The sequence below is a fragment of the Pangasianodon hypophthalmus genome, chromosome 11 (assembly GCF_027358585.1).
Source record: "Pangasianodon hypophthalmus isolate fPanHyp1 chromosome 11, fPanHyp1.pri, whole genome shotgun sequence".
In the NCBI taxonomy this organism is placed as follows: Eukaryota; Metazoa; Chordata; class Actinopteri; order Siluriformes; family Pangasiidae; genus Pangasianodon; species Pangasianodon hypophthalmus.
Window position 1 is genome coordinate 1,865,311 of NC_069720.1, and position 21,854 is coordinate 1,887,164.

Sequence of the window (21,854 nt, forward strand, 5' to 3'; positions counted from 1 at the left end):
ATTATGAGGAGCTTCCATCCAACTTACTGTCACTTCTATCAGCATAAGAGAGAGAGAAAGAGAGAGGGAGAGAGAGAGAGAAAGAGAGAGAGAGAGAGTAATTACTGATTTCAGTGCTCACAACAAGGTGCAGGTGATACAAGTGACAGATGAAATGTAAAGTAAAATTGTATATAAAAGGCGCATCTAAAGATTGATTACTGATGATGCCTTGTTTATAGACTTGGATCGCACGGTTCTGCAAAGAAAGGAAGGTGAGGTTGTTTTTTTAGGGAAACAATCATCAGTGCTCCAATCCTCCAATCATCGCTCCATGTAACCATATATGGCGATTTGGGGCGTTTCTTTATGCAAATGAGTATGAGTGTGGCCAATGCATGAGCACATCGATTTTAAATGTGTGGGATTTGCATACAGCTGTGCGGATGTGTTTTATATATATATATATATATATATTTTTTTTTTTTTTTCTTGTGTGTAGTCGTGGTTCTTCTGCACAAATTTAGAACTTGAAATTGAGGCCTCTGGTCTGAAAAGGTGTAAATGTTCAATATTATTTTTAAAATGCTGATTTAAAAAAAAATTCTTTTGTATATAAGTAAGAGAAAATATCCTAAATATAGTCACACTGATCTGCTATTTTTCATTATAACAAAGCACTTTTGAATTCTTGATTCTTATTGGTCAGAAAGTGTTGATTAATTTTCCATAACAAGCTGTGTTTTTTTTTTTGTCTTATTCACTTCAAGAGAGAGAAAAAAAGAGAGGCTGGTGATGGAACGACTGTTTATAGCTGCTATAACGTAAGTGAGAACAGGAACTAACCTGAACTCGCGTTAAATGTAAAAACTTTTAATCATTGGCAAATTGCTGGAGGAATAAAACACTTCAGGATGTGCTGTTATGGAAAAATAATCAACCTTAGGGTTGTAACTGTAATTCTGCTTCATCACACCACCCTGTTGTTAATTATTTTCCTTCCTAAGAGGCTATTAAGCATATTTCTAGACATTTTTACTGTTTTCAAGCTTGAAAAGCTTTTGCTGTTTTGGCTGCTTTTTTCTTTTTTGTTCTTTTTGCTAATTTCAAGCACTAATTTTTTTTTAGAAAAAATGCAAATAATTTGCTAATAGAAGACAACTGCAAGCTTGAATGAAATTGAAACAAAGTCTAGACTTAATAATCTTATAATTGCTTCATCATTCCACACTATTTAAGATATTTTCATTTTTGCAGTGGCCCAACACTTCCTACTCCATCACGACGTCTCTGAAAGGGAATAATGACATCATCACTGATATATCTGTCAAAAGCTCAAAAAAAAAATTACTTCCTAGTAACTTAACACTATCATTATGTCTTCGTTGCTTGTATTTCCTTTTTAAAAAAATCTGAAATGACTTGATTATTTTGTCAAGATATCAGTCATTGGTAAAGTTTCCTGTTTTACTCTAAATTGGAAATCTGGTTTAAAAACATTGCGAGATAAAGAGTTATTTATTAAAAAAAAAAAAGGCTATTGTAGAATTATGTTAAAACTGACTCATGAAATTATTATCTTTGGAGATCCTGAAGCCAAGAAATGAAGATAGTGGAAAATAATCGTGTTTTTTCGTGAAGCCTTACTGAACTTTGCCCTCGGCTCCAGCTCCAGCTGCTGAGGTACAGAGTGACACATCCTGCAGGAGGAAAAACCCACACCGGGGGTCGACACGGCATCTCACACACACACACACACACACACACACACACACTCAGCACCAATTCCCACAACACTCTCACCAGAGCGGTCAGTTACAGCCGCCGCACGAAATCACTGCTAATAAATTAACGCGCTGCGTTTAGACATTTCGCAACTCTTCACTTCTTCCAAAGCTCCGAACAGCAACGACGGTCATGTGACCTCGACTCCTTAAAGTCCGAGCTTATATTCTTTATCACAACCCTTTCACGCACACGCACTGTCTACACTTACAGACGATTAATTTAAGAACGTGTTCCCCTTTAGATTATTTGCCATTCTAGATACAGTTTGGTATATCTTTACAAACATTAAAGATATACAAGTCCATTATTCAAAAATAAATGAATAATCCATTTTAAAAACATATTTTTTATTTCTCCAACGAACTTTTATTTAAAAAGGTAGATTGTTCTACTTGCGAAATCAGCTGCAGCATATAACAGTATTAAAGTGATAAATTTCGTACATGTCAAGAATATTGCTATAATTTGTTAAACAAATGATCATTTCTATGATTTGGCCACGCACCTTAAATATTTAGGTTTTATTTATAAACATATTGATGATTTTTTTTTTATTTCAGGCATAATGTCTTGCTGTTCCTGTGTGTTTAAGGGCAAAATGCATGACATGTAATTTTAAAAAAAGAACATGAACATGTTTTTAAATAATTCATGCATGAAAGGGTTAAACAGTATCTAATGTGGATTATTACTAGGTGAATAGTGAGTAGTTGTGAGAGTGACGAGTGTACGTCCAGACCTGGACCAGCTGACGATTCCAGAGTATTATATAAAGAATAAAACACTGTGTGTTGTGCTGTTATAGAAAAATAATCAATGATGACATGGTGTGATCATGAGGAGTGACAGTTACCACCTCGAAGTTGATCATTTTCCTCTAAGAGCACACCAGAAAGTGTTTTATTCCTCTTACATCACAGCAACTTGCCTGGAAATTTTTAAAACAACACGTCATACTTTTTATCCTTTTATAGCTACTTATAATGTTCTGTCACTTACGTTATAGCAGCTGTAAACAGTCGTTCCCTCACCAGCCTCTCCTCTTTCTCTCTCTCTCTCTCTCTTTCTCTCTCTCTCTCTCTCTCTCACTCTCTCGAAGGGAATAAGCAAAAAAAACTGACACTGACACTGGAGACTCCTTCCATAAACGTTAAACAAACTTCTCCTTACAGAAAACGATTACAGAGGTTATTTTTTTAAAATATGTTTACGTTTATGAATTCATGGAGATGACTTTATTTTGCACTCTGCACAACAGTAATTCCGTTTTGTACTTTAAAATGAGATACGTTAGCATTCTTTTGGAATAAATGTAAATATGATCACATTTCGTATAGCGCAAAATTAACTTATCGCATTTCATATCAGCATTGCGATATCAGCGTGTTCATATCGTGCAGCAATCAAAAATGGCCTACTAAACATATTTTGAAAGAAAAATAATAATAATAACACCGGAGTGTTTAGTATTCGTGCCCCTGGATGGCTCAGCTGTATGTAGCTGTAATTTCTTCCACATTGATGAGTCATTAGACAGAAGGGATCTCAGTCACCGATGTGGGTCAGCGTGTGTCCCATACACAAACTCCCACACAGCCAGCCGGCTCGTCCAGCCCTCAGTCTGGAGCACAAACCCTTTCCAGTGCTAATCAGATACGGATAATTAGAAATGATCAAAAACACAACTCCCGTGGTTGCGTCCATGACTGTACCGATAATCGATTACACCAAATATCTTTACAGATACTTAATGTGTTTACAATAGCTAGATTTTTTCACATTTATAGATTGACAGAATTTACACCCATGATTACACGTCATTATTTCCATTGCTGAGTGAGTCGTACTGTAACTAAATATTAATGCTGAATCAGGGACTTGAATAGGCAAATGTGGATGGAGCTAGAAATATCGGAGACGTCTGATTGGTCAAACACAATGATCGCAGAATCGTAATGATAATGGGCCTCGTTTAATCGTGAATCGTTTGTAGAATCATTTGCACAAGAAATGTGGTTTTCATGCAAGTCCAGTAAGTTTGAAAAAAAAAAATATTCGTACCCTACGTTTTGCGTCTAAGTTTGTGTAAATGCGAAGCGCAATTGATTAATTCACACCTAATTAACCTTTTCTGTAATTTGTCTCCAGATTGTTTTTATTGCTATAGACGTGAATGAAAATAACTCACATTTCTGCCTCTGAGAAATTCCGATTCTTCCGCCATTTTGTTCTCATTTCTCGTCATCGGCTCGCTGTGAACTTTGCCTTTTATGGAGTTTTGTGGGCGTCACTGAATGCAAATGAGCTGTGCTGTGAATGCACTTTGAACTTTACAGGTGATCGGCATTTATCAACATACACAGAAAATCAGCTGTACTGAAACTTCTGCACATCTGACGGGAATTTTTAGTGCGATGTGGTCTACAAAACTATTTGCACACTTTATTAAAAGATCTAGCTAGCAAAGTAGCGTAGTGACTTGTTGTCTCTTTTCTAATTTCCTTTTTTCTGGTTGATTTGGGAAGAAACTCCAGAATTTTATCACATAATTACAGGTTTCATAATTGTTTTTATTCATTTACATACAAGAATAGTCTCAATTTTACATTTCTTACCCATATCTTTAAATTAAGCCAAATCCAAAATGGCTTCCTGTTCACTATATGTTCTCACTACATAGGGTATAACGTTGTATAGCACATGCAGTTTTAAGGTTCAGCCACATGTGAGCATGAAGTTTCTACTCAAACTTATCTGTATTTTCGAACAAGATTAAAGTATTGGCGCCCTCTGGCAGGACAACAAACTCACCATGTCTCATGCTCAATAATAATGAGGAAAAGCTTCAACAGCACACAAGATTTAATGTTAATCTATATGCATCTTTTTTTAAAATTTCTGCATTAAAGAAAATTATTTTACGTTAACAGAGGCTATCACCATCACTCGTCTCCAACCCATAACTTTCATACAAACGCCTCCTACTTTTAAAGGTACTGTTATGTCATGGAAACTACAGTACTGTGCAAAAGTCTTAGTCACATGCAAAGAAATGCTGTAGAGCAAAGACGCCTTCAAAAATAATGAAATTAAATCCTTCTACATTAAAAAAATACTATAAAGGGCAGTAAACTATAATAAATGAAACAAAGTCAATATTTGGTGTGACAATCCTTCACTTTTAAAAATAAATTAGTATTCTCAGGTGCAGTGTGTGCAGTTTTATAAGGAAATGAGCTGGAAGTGTTACTGAGCATCTTGCAGAAGCAGCCACAGTTCTTCTGGAGACTTTGACTGTCGACTCGCTTCTTATTTCTGCAGCGAAACCCAGCAGCCTTCATTATGTTTTTATCTGAAAAGTGTCTCTTATGGAATCTGCTGCTTTCTTTACTGACATACAAACATTTTTCTGTAACATTTACTTTTGTGCTGGAAAACTAATGTTTGGAATCTAAAATGTTTTTGTACTGAATCAATAATGTAGAAGTCAGAAAATAAACATCTATAACAAAGTTTGTACTAAAAAAAAAAGACTTTTTTTAGTACAAGACTTTTGCACAGTACTGTACGTACAGGTTCTCAACCAAGGTATGGATAGTTCTGGATTCAGGTAGGTAAGCGTACCAGATTGCACCTTCACACAGCTACAGTAATACGGTACTAACACCTCCTACTTGTTTTATTATCAGTATTCACTTCCTGTTACTCTTTATACCCATGCAAGGTTTGTTGTTGATTCTGTATAATTTCTCAGTCTTATTTCAAGTCACTAGTTTTCTCTTTCTGTTATATCATTACACTAATCACAAGTCTTGGCTAAAAAGCACAAAGTACTTGTGGTTTGAATGAAGCACAAAGGATCCTCACTTAATAGTCAACATGTGAACACTAAAATTCCACTGTTCCTTGATTTTGGGAAGAGATTTCCAGTATCCCAACCTCCATCGCTCCATCACACCATGTACTTAAATAAAAATAAACATGAACAGCTATGGACAAAGTGGTGCCACTGGATTTACTATAATGGTACGTTGCTACCTTTAAATTTATAGACAGCAGAGTTCTTGGCACCGGAATAGACGACAACCTGGATTGCTATCTTTACACCAATATTATCTGTGGAATCTTACACCAACATTTATAGACTGGCTAGTGGCGGTAAGCTGGACAAATCATCTTCAACTTCGCCAAATACCACCAAGAGACATTTTTTAAAATAAAAAGCATAAAGTCTTTCAAAACATGTGCACGGATATTATTATAATATTATTACATTATTATTATATATACATTATAATATCATACACAGAGCACACATCAAACATACACAGTACTCGAGTCTTTAGTCGATTCAGTTAAATGACTGATTCAGATTCACTGAGCTGCACGAGTCATTTGAGTCAATATAGATTATAATTGTTGATATTTTGCATTACTTTATTATACAGTGTATTTGTATGTCTGTGTTTAAATAATGCTAAAAAAATCTTCAGCTCTGACTGAATGACTCTGAACGGGACTCATTAAACTCAGTGAATCATTAAACTGATTCGTTTGATTGAATGAAAGAATGAATCAAGGAGTCAAGGAGAGCAGATCAGGTTCAGTACACACAAATTGCAAATATGACTCATACAATTTATGAAACAGATAAAAATATAATGTAACATAAATCTAAGTTTGATGATCAGGAAGTTGGTTATGGATATATATGAAAATTTGTGCTTTGGCAACTGAATAAAAGGAAGGATTCAGTGCATGAGAGTTTGTGATACTGATTCGTTCACCTTAGTGATTCGGTCAAAAAGGCTGAATCGTTTGTCTAGTCCAGACACGTCCCTGTGCTGCCTAACTGTCTGAGCTTTACTGTCAACACAAACAGATTAAACTATAGACACATCTGCTTTCCCAAAAACATGTGTAATATAGATTCTGTTAGTGGTTCTCTTCCTAAATCAGGTCAAACTGATCTGCTGTTAAGGGTCTCGTCTCCAAAAGAGGCCTCTTGTTCAGTCACGGGACGATTCAGGCCAGACTCTGAAGCCAGCTTGATTCAGCTGTTTTTCAGAGAGCACGTGTAACGGGACAAGAGCAGAGCTGTGCTCCAAAGACGAGACAAAAGCAGCAGAAATCCGAGTCTTTGCGACTCATTTAAGGCAGAATCTATTCTGAACAAGCCAAGAACACAAAACAAGAGACTTCTCTTGTTAACAGAAGGATAACAAGAAGAATCTTGCTAGGAGTAGAATAATATTTCTCCTCAAGATCTATACAGACTTACTTACAACCAGAACTGGGGTTTATTTATAGAATAAAATTCATGTTCACTTGTAATAAACAGGATAAAGAGAGAATCGGGTCATGGCTATGGATCTGAATCTTTTAATGATTCAAATTTGGTTCAGTCTTTGTAGCAAAGGCATGATCAAACCATCCAGGTTCACATTATTGGTGTGATGTTGACAAAAATATCCTTGAAGACGTTTTCACAATCCAAAATGGCCGCTGCTTAGTAAGATTCCAAATAATCAGCAGTGTGCAGTTAATGGAGTGCAGTTAACTTGTTCAACGTGATTTACAAACAATACGTTTAGGAATGACGTCACGTGCAAAGGGAGAGGAAATAATATTTAAATGAGTTTTAGTGTGTGCTCATCGGTCTCAGTAGCTGTGTTCGGATCTCAAAGTAAGTCTCGGAAATGAAGATGAAACTATAACAGCGATAAAGGATAAATAAAAGATAAAAAAAGGTTAAAAACCTGACACGTAAAATAGAAGAGTGTAGGAAGGAGTGTGTATTATATTAATAACCTTTTCGAAGGCTCTGTTTAAATGCTGCTTGAAACGGAGGTGTAATAATAATAATAATAATAATAATAATAATAATAATAATAACATCTTCAATGTAAAGAAATTTCTGATTATTTCACTAAGGCACAATTTCAGCACAACTATCTCATTATTCACATTTCTGTCATATTAATTTACGTACATTTCCGCCGTCCCCTAAGTGACTTTCAGGGCGTAGATCACAATAAAAGTGCTAAAGTAATTTATTTATATCTACTCCATCCTACATATAAGACTTTTAGGAATAAACGCAAAATGAGCATGTGATTTCTCACACACACAATCCTCCATAAACACCACAGCCAGTATAACAGGAACTAACTTTTTTCATCGGACATTCTACAACATGAAATGTATCTATAAACGGATAAAAAAGTATGAGGTTCTTTAATTAACTGAAAAAAAAATGCTAGCATTGTCAAATTGCTGTGGTATAAAAGGAATAAAATACTTCCTGTTATAGGAGAATAATCAGCTTCTAGGTTGTACCAGTAACTCCGCTTCATCACACCACCCTGTTGTTGATTATTTTACTATAACAGAACAACATGGAGAGTGTTATTCCCAGTTACAGTGGGAAGTGATAGAATTATAACAGACATCTGACGATAGAAAAGTGTAATGTGATGTTAATAAATATTATATCACTATATTACCAGGTTTTAATCAATAATAAGTGATTTTCTACATATTAATGTCAGTTCATGTCAGATTTTTTTCTCTTTCAGTGACTGCGTGATGACTGAAGACCTTTTCTGTTTGGTGTGTTTTCTTTCCGGTGTTTAAACGGCGAGTTCCTGTCTGGACGGGAGTTTTCTTTTCTTTATAATCCTCCAGTTAAACCACCGCCACAACATGTGTGTAAAATATACGGGTTTGAACTTCAGCGTCTACCAGCATGCTTTAATAACACCACTCTCCTCTTACAGACTCCACACACACACACACACACACACACACTTCATACGCTAGAGCTTTGTTAGCATTTCTTACCACAAAATACCGATATGACTCAAATTCAAAACTCAAAATGTATTAAAAGTTAGAGAAAAGGTAGCTCATGGATCTGCTGCTCGTTACCTCGTCTGGTTTTACACAATGTTAATTAATGTATAAAGATCAGTATAAAGTTCACTCATCAAGTAAATTTGAACCTTTACACTGTTTCACTGTTTCCGACAACATGCTGGATCAGTCGATGTGGAACGATATCTGCGGCATTAGGATTTTAAATTTGCAAATCTGAATTAATTTTATTGCTTTATTTGGAAATATTATAGCTGTAGCTGAACTTGAACTTCAAATAATCAGATCATATTCACTACTCAAATAATCAGAATGTATTCAGTACTCAAATAATCAGAATATATTCACTACTCAAATAATCAGAATATATTCACTACTCAAATAATCAGAATGTATTCAGTACTCAAATAATCAGATCATATTCACTACTCAAATAATCAGATAATGTTTGGTAAATAAAGTGATTAAATAAATATTATTACATTAGATAGACAGATAGATAGATAGATAGATAGATAGATAAACTAACTAAGTACATAACTAATTAACTTTTGGTGGATAAATGCCTTAATAATAATATTTAGAGGCATCACAAGGAGGTCGTTTCATTTCTTCACTTCTAATTGGCTAAAATGTATTTTTTTAGATATCGTTTTTTTCTATCTTTATGCGGACCTTCGATTGGCAGATAATGATTACTGTAGCATTCTCTGGTTGTCCCTCTGAGGAAACCCTTAAGAAGATTTTAGGTAGAATCCTACAACATAATGTTTCCTATCAGAACAGGTTCTATGCAGAACCGTTTTTTTTAATCTAAGAACCTGTAATTATCCACTGAACCATTAAAGAATCCTTGGAGAACCCTTTTATAAAGAGTGTTAATACTTAGAACTTTTAAAGAGACATAATACTCAGAACCTGTCAGGAGTTTAATATTTCGCTATCGTGGTATTTGGGGAAAAAAAGTTATTTAAGGGTTAATTGGATAATTAAGGGTTCTGAGTTTCTTGTTAAGAGTTAAGAGTTCTTGGCTTCCTCAAAGAACACACTGAAGGGTTCCCCTAGAGGAACAACCCTTAAGAAGAACCCTTAAACATTCTCAATTTTAAGACGCTAAGAAAACTTAGCTTCTTAAGAACTTCTGAAGAACTCTTTTTCTAATATCTAGAACCCGTCATTCGTTTAACATTTAGTCTTGGTACTAGGTACACGATTAGAACTTTAAGAGTTCACTGGATTAAGTAAAAAAAGGTTTCTACTTAGAACCATCTGATAAAGAAACTCTCTGTTGTATGGTTCTACATAGAACCTTTAATGGTTCCTCCAGAGTGTATGCCTACAACAAAACCAAAGCATAAGCTTACCTTCAGTAACCAAAAGGAAATATTTTGGTTCTTTGGGTTTTTCAGAGAGCATAATGTTTCCTATCAGAACAAATTCCATGTAGAACCTTTTTTGGAAGCTAAAAACTCTTAATTATCCAACGAACTCTTGAGGAAGCCTTTTTTCTTTAATACCTAGAACCCATCAGAAGTTTAACGTTTAGCCATCTCTGTGAACTTCTTTAAGTTCTTTAAGGTTAGTAGAATAATTAAGAATTCTTGGCTTGCAAAAAAGGGTTGTACCTGAAGAGTTCCTCCAGAGGAACAACCCAAGAAGCCAAGAAACCTTAATTATTCAATGGATCTTTAAAGAACCTGTGAAGAACTCATTTTTCTAATATCTAGAACTTGTCAGTCATTTAACATTTTAATTTGTACTTGGTACACTATTAGAAAAAGGGCTCTTTAAGCGTTCATTAAGGTTTCATTGTATAGTTAAAGGTTCAAAGGTTCAAAAAATATTTCTTCTTAGAACCTTCTGATAGAGAAGCTCTCTGTTGTACGGTTCGACAGAGAACCTTTAAGGGTTCCCCAGAAGTTCTAAGAGGATATGTCTACAACAAAACCAAAGCATAAGCTTACCTTCAGTAACCAAAAGGAAATATTTTGGTTCTTCTTTTTAACAATGTTGCCTATCAGAACCAATTCCATGTAGAACCCTTTTTTGGAAGAAAACAACACAATTATCCAATGAACCCTTGAAGAACCTTTTTTTTCTTAAATACCTAGAACCCATTAGGAGCTTAACATTTCGCTATCTCAGTACACTTCTTTAAGTTCTTTAAGGGTTAGCAGAATAAATAAGAGTTCTTGGCTTTCAAAAAAGGGTTCTACTTGGAAACCCTCAACAATCATTGAAAGGTTCCCCAAGAGGAACAACCCTTAAGAAGAACCCTTAAAAGTTTAAAATTTTATGAAACTAAGAACCCTTAATTATCCAATGGACCCTTAAAGAACCTTTGAAGAACCTGTCAGTCATTTAACATTTAGTCTTGGTACTTGGTACACCCTTAAAAACAGGTTCTTTAAGCGTTCTTTAAGGGTTCATTGGATAATTAAAGGTTCCAAAAGTGTTTCTACTCCTCTGTTGTAGGGTTCTACATACATAGAACCTTTAACGTTAACGGTTCCCCCGAGGATTTCTAAGAGTGTGTGCCTTCAACTGAACCAGAGCATAAGCTTAACTTCAGTAACCAATATATTTCTTTTAATTTATCAAATAAAATCTGTGAAAACTTTGTATTTTTCTGAGGACCGAGTGACTGTGAGAACATTCAAAGGGTTATATACGTGCATGAACACACACACACACACACACACACACACACACACACACACACACACATATATATACATACATACAGCTAAAATTACAACCACCATAAAGACACAATGTTGTTTGATCCATTAAAAATGACAAACAAAAAGCAAAAGAATCAGACATGGAGCAGAAACGTGTTCAGAAACACGAACCTGTTCTACACACTCGGGGAATTAAAGCTCGGCATACAGAGCGTGTGTGTGTGTGTGTGTGTGTGTGTGTGATTTATTATTTCGCCGTCAGCTGCATTTCCCACGGCGTCAGGACGTAACTAACTCACCTCCTTCTATAACATCTATACGCTGTCTTCCATTAACGCTCGTATAAATCACTTCATTAGCTTTTCACACTGGGACAAACAGAACCACAACAATCAATAACTATTACGTTTGTGTTGACCCGCAATCTATATTTCTTCCCAGGATCATTTATTTTCTCTTCACTGCGCTGAAGAAGGAGCTCCGACAAACCGGAGAGAATTTCAGGAGCTGATCAGCTCACCTGTAATGTCTACGATTACAGTGCCACTAATATTAAAGGTACAAATCTGTATGGAAAGTAAAGTAAAAGACATTTTAAACATAGGTGCATGTTTCAGACAAATTAATTAATTATTTTAAACTAAGAAAACAGCATTTTACCTGTTCCAGCCCACTCTACACCTACACTTTACCTTTAAATACTAAAATAATCATTAAAATACTTCAATAATCTTATTATTTTTGCATTAATGTGCGAATCTGTTTGCACGAAACATCGCTTTCCAGGAATAGTCCATTACACGTTTTTGAAAAATGTACCTTTTATTTTAACGCAATGCTTTTATCTGAACTCATTCACCCCTGTGAAATATTTGGAACGTTCCAAGTCACATGTTCAAGGAGAAACTGCATCATCCAAACTTTCTGAAGATCACGGGAAGAAGAAAACTAAGTTCTCTCATGTTCTCTCAAGTTCTATTTATTTGTTTGTTTGTTTGTTTTCAATGAGATTGCAATATTGACTGATGATGTCACTTTTGAACAGACAACCCTGTTACCTAAACTATAGATTGAAAGTGAATTATTAATTTTAAAAAATAATCATAATTTTAAGCAAATCCTTAAAATATCCTTAACTGTCCATCCATTATCATGAAAGAAAATAATAATTACAAATAAATCATTAGAATTTCATTAGAAACCATATTTTGTGTATTTGCATATTAATTCTATGCTTTAAGAAAAAAACATGTTACTTAATCTAAGACCAAAATAATAATTAGAAACCATCTTTGGTGTTATTGCTAATTCTATGATTAAAAAAAAATAATAAAAAAAAAAAAAAAAACCTGAACCCTGTTACTTATCTAAGTCCAAAATGCAAACTGAGAGCAAAGACATGAAGACGGTTGCCTTTGATTCAAAGCTGAAAAAAATGATTTAAAAAAATATAATTTTAAAGTATATTCACTTATATTAACCTTACAGACCTCCTGCGTTGCCAGATTGGGAAAAAATCAGATATTAGAGGAGACAAAATCGAGACAAACAGACAAACGTTTAGTAAGTAAGTTGTGAAAGTCGTTTCTCATTTGCATAAGTTCAGGCGCTCTGAGACGAAGCAGAAGCGTTACACTGTGCCATTTTCACAGCTGGATCCACAGCAGCAGAGAAGAATTTGTAAGAGTCTTGTAGTGAGTTCATCTGTCTCTCAGTGTGGGTCTGATGCTGAGTTCACAACATGTTTTTACCTCATCCGTGTTCTTCTTCCATCACAGAGAGACCAGGATTCGATTTCTCTGCATGTTCTATTTAATGATAATGGCTCATTGGTCGGAGATCAATACACCGAATTGCAAATGACCCACATTCCTACATGCACGATGCATTCAGGCTGCTTCTGACAGACAGATCGAAATTTATAACAGAACAAACAAAGACAATGTTATCCACCTTGTTTTCCATCACGAGAGTCGGTGTGTTTGAGATATTTTGATTTCCTGGCAGTTGCATTCACCTATTTTAGCTGAATTACACTGCCTAGGGTTATTGTTTCCTCTATTTAAGCTTCTGTTTTTGCCATAGAGACAAAGAAAAGTTTATTTGATCATAAAAAAGTGCACCAGAAGTGCAACAAGAGGATGTGAGGCACCTTTTACGACCTCGCTGTAAAGTTTCTCTTTAGCTTTTGCTCTCTTTAGCTTTGCTCTCGAAGGACCGTGTGTCACTTTGTGGACAGAAAACCTGAGGAAGATTCCAGGAGACTTAAATAAATATGAAGCTGTGTGCAAATGGCTGAATTAGCTACCTGCTAACTGCTACCATCGTTAGCTTGTTGTTTGAGTACGACAGCATAAGCCTTGGTAACTAGCAGTGATTACACTAGCTAGCTAAGCCATCTAACTACCTATGCTGCTAATTCAACTTAGTAAAACCAAATCAGCAGTTAATGCCGTGATACCACACGCACTTGTTACTGTCCTGATTAGCCTAGCTAGGATGCTAAAGCAGAAAACTAATCAAATGCAAGTCCCGCACAAACCGAAAGGAAGTATGAGGTCATTTTTACTCACATCCACCAGACAGGAAAGAAAAGCGGCAAAGAATTTTACAAAGTGAAGCCAGTGCACTGATTGTATTTACTACTAAACATTTGAACAAATGAGAAAGCTAATTTGAAGTTAACTGAGAGCATCGAAGGACTATTGCTGCGTTCAGATAAAGCTCGTAACACAGAATTATTCCAATTTCACCTCTATTCGGAAAAGCAGAAAAAGTGACGTGACATCATGTCAACATGGCTGCTCACACCATCAACACTAAATAAAGCAGCACTTTTTTACTCTTAAGTGTGATTATAATAGTAGTATTTGCTTTAGACAGTGATTGCATTTCAGTGTAGCACGACTGCAACACGCTGATAAAAGTGAAACACGATGCGACAGGGAATTACGTTCACTTCCGTCGCAAAGGCAGAGATCGATGCTTTGCTTTTCAGTGTGGTACGTTTTCTGCATGTCAGTGATGAACAGCGATTATTTTTTGCTTATTGTAGTTCACGTTTTTTTCACTGGTCTGATCATATTTCGTGACATGGAATCTTCTCCATAGCTAACAACTCAGGTGTGTCACATCAGTCATTACTTTTCTGGCTCCTCCCTAAAACCCCTCCCTCAAGATGAGGAACCCCAACAAGCCACGCCCCCTACCTGTTACACTATTACATCTCCAACCACTCTGTCATTAACCTGAATTTTTTTCCAGCATCGACTACTGGAAATATGTGCATATTAGTGAAAAAAAAAAAAAACAGCACCATCGATTCAGATTTCTTACAAATGACAAAATGGATATGCAAATTTTCACTCCAAATGCTTCGATGTCACAGATCCATTATTACAGGGCATTCAGTCTATTATACATAAGCGTTTATAGCCTCCCAAAGTACAAAAACCCATCTGCGAGCTATAAAATATTTAGTCCAGCTAAAAGAGTATCAAAGACATTTCACAGCTGATCCGGATCAAGGCTTTGCACAACTCATGATGAAATACAGAGCAATCACGAAAGCATTGAAAAGGTTAGACAGCAAAATAGTGCAGAGCTTTCTGGATCGACCGCAATCCTCCACAAATCTGCAACGGGAGACAGACCCAAGAGAGACCTCCAGGCCTTCTGGGCCGCTGCCAAGATTGAAAATAAGTCTGAACACCCGGAGAGCTTCACTTTTAAAACACTGCATCGTTGTGGCTTCTCCTTTCCAAATCCTGCTGTTTCGTGGTTTCTCATGTAAACAAGTAGGAGAAGAAACACAAAGAACCTCCCCACGAATACTTTCAAATCCAAACACGAAGGTCTCTGTCACAGAGTGAAGAAGAGCAGAGATTGGAGTTGTGGGTGAAAACAATGAGGAGGATATAATTGGATTAGACCTTTTACTCCACATGAAAGCTGTACACGATTTGCTGTATACTGTATGATGCATAAATATGATGCTGTATACTGTATGAAAAACAACATCTCTACAATCTGACGGTTTACGTTTAGAAAAGTTCACCCTGTGCACATTACTTTGTCTCTAATACATTTGAGATGTAAGCTTCACAAACAACCATTATCATAATGATTTCTAATTAATCTCCCGTGAGATAATGAGGCTACATTTCATGCACCGCTGCGTGAGAACACTACAATCCTTTCAAATCAACAGTGTGCATGAGAGAAATATTAAAAAAAAAAAGCATGGAAAAAAGCATAATATAGTTAATTTGATCCAAATTTAATTTAAAGAGAATACAAAGTTCAGTGCTGTAATCAGATTACAGAAGCACCACAGCAGGTGAGTAAACAAAACAAGCGTGACAAAATTTGCTGGGTTTAAAAAACCAGACTGTATGATATTTTAATTAAAGCCTTGTACCGATAATCGGAGCGATAACATCATCATGGGCACTATTGTGAAGATGCAAGACGTAAGCGTGTAAACTTATCATAGCTATCATAGCTAAAGTCCATGGTGAGGGTCAAGACACACTCAAAAAATCACTGAAATATCCAAAATTGTTAACATTAAAAAATAGGTAACAGTAAACATGAAACAGGCCCTCGGACTAGAAAACTACGGCTTGGACTTAATGACAAAAATGCAGGATAAGGCTTCACAATAAGGCATTAAATAGACAAACAGATCAGAATTAAACACAGAACAGGTGAACACAATCAGGCAACAAACCAAACTAGGAGTTGTTTGATTTAGCTCCTGTTTTGTTTCATTCGTTTAATTTACAAATTATGATTAAAAATATCACTACGAAGTCAGATTTTGTGTGCTACTATTTTGAAATGTTAAAGGGAATTGCATTCAAACAAGCAACAAGTCTTTTCACTACCCTGACAAGCTGTACTAGCATAGTTCAGCAAAAAAACGGAAACATTTGTCCATCCATCTACCTCCGCTATACAAACCAGCATTATGTCTTAAATCTCATACTCTTCTAAACCATTACTGAGTACTAACACTAACCGGTTTTCCTATTACACTTAGACTCTGAATTTTAAAACTCACCTCTCACCCATGTGGCCTTCAAACTTACTGAAAGGTTTGTTTTGCATACAAGCCTTCTGAATCTTTTACATTAGTAAATATTTTGAATGTAAGGTCAAAGTTTCACATTTGAGATGCAGCTCATGACAACAGTCACGACAACAGCAGAGAGTTTCAACCGAGACAGCGCTCATCAGTGTGTTTAACGGAAACCTGACGGACAGGTGAGTGCACAGAATGTATTTGAAAAAGATCTAGTGTGGTCAAGGCTTGGGCTCGCAGAAAATTCATAATGTCCACTTGGAGTCATTTGGCCAAAAAGAAGTCATTACCTCAGACTGAAATAAAATCGAAATGGCGAAAATGCCTATTTTTTTAATGATGTGGGTGCAGTATGCATTAAAAAAAGATTAGGTTCTGATAACAGTTAATTTCACATCCACCACGTTTGAGTTTGCGTAACTTTATTTTGACAATCATGGAAAACGAGCACAAACTAACTTGCTAATAATATTCGAGCAAGAATAGTCAACATAATGTCTCTTACTGCTCACAAACAACAAACTAGCGGCTAGCTGCTCGCTGAAACCCCAACTTCCCCTCCAGAAACACGTCACACAATCGCCTGTTTGAGCTCCACCCTGATGACGAAGTTCGCAAAATGAAAATCTAGTATGACTGAAGTGTCCACTTGCGTAAAATAGACAAGAACGTAGCAGTATTCAGCTCCCAGTTATTTCCGGCCAACCTTAAAGAGTTTTTTTTTTTTTTTTTTTTGCACTGGTGTAAATCATCTCAAACTTTCGTCATGCTGATTAACAGTAGACATTGTGAAGAAGACTACTTTACAAATGTGTTGTATATTTATAACAGTTTTGTATTTATTTAAAGAGGTTTTCGCTCGTTTCTTAGAGACGGCCTGGACATTCATTACAGCTGCACACAATAAACATTAACCTTCTTTTATTTATAGCAATACGAAAATAGTTTCTCAAGTACTTCAGAGATAGATGTATAAACAGAAGGAACTGTAAGGTGATGAACTTCAAGCTCCTGTTGATTCCTGAGGAGAAAAAGCATTGTGCCGTTTGCACACACCAGATGAAAAGGCGAGACAGATGGGACTGCAGCTTGTCCCCAGACATTTCACAAGTTCCCCGCCCCAAACCTCGGCTACACACAGGAGCAGAGATGTGCGATTGTTACACGCGGTGTTCACGTCGTCTCTTTCACTTTCCTAATTAGCCGACACACAGCGTGCTCCGGCTCCCTGACTCGCGCCTGAAAGCAGCCGGGAGCAGAGACACCTGTGGGCTTTATCTGCCCTCTCCCCCATACCGAGCTCTCACAAAGCCGTACACACGCCTCTGACCGGCTTCCTCACGGCCCTGCTCTGCATTTATAACACTGGAGACGGGCTACAACCGAGTCGCTATTCATCCCGGCCGAGGAGAGACCATTAGCGGCCGCAGGCAGGTGGAGCTCGGCACAATGGAGCTCTCTAATAAAGCATTACTTCTGAGGCTTGGAGGCAGACGGGGAAAACCTTTTGTGTCCAAGATCAAAACATATAAAGCTGTTTTTTTTAATGCAATCACTGAAATCCAGATACAGAAGAGTGTGTGTGTGTGTGTGTGTGTGTGTGTGTGTGTGGTCCTAACTAGCAAGAGCAAGGAAACAAGGAAGGAAAAAGTCACACACAAACTGTAAAAATAAAGGCCAAAAATAAAATCTCCTGATCATTTATTGTGCTGTTATTCTCATCTAAATGCTAAAAATCATTTTACATTCTGAAATCAGTTCAGATTTTTTTCTTGTTAAATAAATACTTTAAAAAAATGTGCAAATGGTCCACAGAAGATAGAAATATTTCAGGGTTCTACAGTTCTTCCCTGCAGAATTGTGTTTATTTGTCATTTATGAGCTCTGTACTCCTACACCGAAGAATGGTACGTGCCATTTTTCTTTCTTGCTGCTTTCCACTTGGTACATTCTACTGCAACAGTAAGAAAGAAAAGATCTTCCAATATAAAAGGGAATTTAAATAACTACATGAGATAGATCAAATGCTTTGCATTTTTAAAATTTACTAAACACTTAAAAATGTGTCTAATTTAGTGTGTGTTAATGTACATTTTCTGAGATGTCATGGATATTTTGATATCTTTTTTATTAATTTTTCTTTTTTTTTCAAATAACTACAAACTGACTAATTTGATGTTGGTAATCTGACATTCAAATTTTGTACTTATGTTAATTTTTTTACAGATACTTTTTTATTTTTATAAATAAAAATGTTATTTTAATTAAATCTAAAAATGATTTTTTTTTTGTAGACAAGGAATAAAGTATCAAACAGGTTTTATTACTGTTTTGTAACGCAACACTGCTGTGCTACAAATCTACAGTATATATCACGATACGTATCATGTATCGTAGAAATGTCGTTAAGAATCGTGATACGATATTTTTGTCATATCGATGCTACAGTATCAACAGCAACATCAGCAGCAGATAAATGAGAAAAAAGATAAACAGCCGTGTTTATAATTCTGGATTTAACCCTGTAGCAGTCACCGAGTCTGACCACGCCGCATCTGCTTCGTAAGCAATCAACTTAAAGCGTGTAATTATCTGTTTATAAGCTCTCGCTGGTTCAGGTGTGGATTTTGTACGAAGGCTGATGGTGTCTGGTGGCACAGACTCAGCTTGTGTATTGGCATGTCAGCGCTTTTTCACCTCTCCTCCTCTCAGAGTCAATGCGGTTAATCTGTTTAATCACCAAGGGGAGAAATGAGCTCGGTCTTCTCCTCACACACACACACAAACACACACTTCGGTAATCCTGCTAACTCTAAGTCCCTCCCGTCACCTGCCAATCAGCTCTCGGCTTTCTCCTTTTAAGCAGTTTCTCCTGTCGCAGCTAAAGCCTGAGGAGTGGAGATGAAGACGGAGAGTCATTCCACTGTGAAAGGGATTTTCCTGACTTTTTCTTCCCCCGTAAATGATGAGCAGATGAGAAGATTGTTGGCGGCAGGTTTCAACAATGAAGCAGACCACAAATATTTCCAAAAAAAAAACACACACACCCAAGTTTCGGACTTCAGGTCAGTCTGAATGTGTTACGTGTTCATTGCGTCCTCTATTAGTAGGCGATGAGAGGAAGTCGTGAGACGGGAACTATCAGAGTCTCGGATCTACAACACAAAGTCTGTTTCCGCATGATAAACCCAGGAACTTTTGCTGTTCTGAGTTTCCTTCACAGATGAGGGGATTGTTGTTCAAGACAACAGGCCATTAACTCAGACCTTGAGGTTGACAAGAGCATGTATTTAGGAAAGAACAAAATGTTAACAGCGGGTTGAAAATCAGTCATGAAGGTCGCAGCTCAAGGCAAACTGCGCTTTTAGCCGGGAAAAAAATGTTAAAACCTCCTTGAGCGCAAAAATTACAAATTTAAAACAGTTATCTCCTTTTGGGTGTTTTGTTCTCATTTAATTAATTCAAACAGCACAGCACACTCCACTAAAGTCACGTTTTTCCATTTAAAACAGCTAAAAAACTCATTACTTCAGTACAAAACTTGGAATTTTGGGCGGAGCTATGTATGAGCTTAATTTGTGATGTCACAAAATAAACTCCACAACTTTCGACCAATCACTTTCAATATGCTAATTTTTCGAGGACAACATCATAGTACCTGTACACTTTAAGCCACTGACACAGCGTGCTCTAGCTAACCGAATTAATGTTAGCGAAGAACAGACGGTGGTTGCCATGGTAACATTATATTTAACAGATTTACCTGCTGTTGAATAATTCAGTGAGAAAATTATGATGTAAATAGAGACTTATATCTGTGAAATCTCACTCATGTCATTATAGTAACGCAAGCTAGTTTACTAGCAGTTGACTAGTCGGCTAGCTACAGGTTAGCTAATCTTCATGATATTACGGCTGGTTTATACATCTGTGTTAAAGCGTTAACGTGTTAACATGAAGTCCACTGATAAGTTAACTAGATGTTGTGTGTCTCTTCGGTGCTCTGAGTCAACAAGCCTACAGGCCAACGCTGATTGGCTGACGCAGGGAGGGGGCGTGGTCAGTTCAGTTACATTCCCAGAACGGTTTGGGTTCATGTTACAGAAAACATGGACTACGCTAGAGCCAAAACAACAAAGCTAGCTGAATGGAGTAGCTTGAGGAACCTTTAGCAGAATTGGCTGTTAGAAATGGGCGTTTCCTAATTTGCATATTCATGTATATTCATGATTGTTGGTATTTTTAATAAGAAGTGAAAGTCTAGATGTCCTCCTGAGTCATTTTCAATATAAACAATCACTGAAAATGTGTTAATTAAAGGTTTGTTATTGCAGTTTGGAGGAACTTGATGTCACAACCGACAGCACAAAACTCTAAGACGCGTTATAACAACTTCACATGCGCATAACAACTTTAAGTCATCACAGCAGAAAAACAACTGAATTTCATCTTTCACTGTACAACAGTAAGAGTACATAACAGGTAATAATGCCTCATATGGCACTCAGTGCTAGAGTTAGTGCAAGAACAGAAATCAGGACGCTGACTTCCGCCTCCAAAACAAAGCTTTTCAACATTTATGAACATTTTTTTTGTTTTAATTCTGGGATCAAACACTGGATTATAATCCTCCGTCCAGCTGAACAGCCCTGATCCAGCAGCAGAGCTCAGCTCAGCATCTGCACTGACAACAAGCCTGAACAACAAAAGCAGAAAAACTGCTTTGCTGCGACCCTCATTTCTGATTTAACGCGTTTGCGCAAAACAAGACGCGTTTCTCTGCGCAGCTCGCGGACTTCTTTACGTCTTTTACGCACTCAGTTCAACACAAAGCCCTCAGTTTTGGGTCGCAGTCAGGAGAAAAGTTCAGCCTGAGATTTTCTCCAGTCTGCTCCCGTTAGAGTGGCGGTGTGTTTCTGTGGAAGTGGAGAAAGTGTTCCGTGTCCCACTCACCATGTGCTTTAATCCGCTCCAGGGTCTGCGGCAAAGAACCCGGTTCCACAACGCACAGGAACGCACAGGAACGCACAGGAACGCGCAGGAACGCACAGGAACGCAGAGGAACGCAATCCCAGCGACTAAACGGCGTGAAAACGTAGCAGCTGCGTGAACACACTGTAGCTCCTGATCATCTCACGGATACTGCAAGCTCAGAGCCTCAGCCGTGTGTGTGTGTGTGTGTGTGTGTGTGTGAGCTTCAGTGGGCGGGGACGCATCCGATCATACACATATGGTCATGTTTCAGTTAGGAGTGGTCCATAAGAACTCAGATTCTCCCACAAAGAATCTTGTTTATTTTCCAGAGTTAGTTTTTAAAATGTACATTTCACCAAAATAATAATAATAATAATAATAATAATAATAATATGATTTGTGGCTTTATGTTAACTTTTATCTTACAATTTCCACTGCAGAAAAGTACTAATTATTATACTGAACAT

General features: G+C 36.8%; 1 protein-coding gene across 2 annotated transcripts in view; it reads right to left on the reverse strand.

Moving 5' to 3' along the window:
* Window positions 1-21,598, reverse strand: part of tspan18a (tetraspanin 18a) — a 40,822-nt gene extending 19,224 nt beyond the window's left edge. For both annotated transcript variants that reach the window (XM_026930876.3, XM_026930875.3), the window contains exon 1: window positions 21,367-21,598. The gene's annotated coding sequence lies outside the window, so the exon portion shown is untranslated. The remainder of the gene's footprint in view (window positions 1-21,366) is intronic.
* Between the last annotated feature and the right edge of the window lie 256 nt (window positions 21,599-21,854).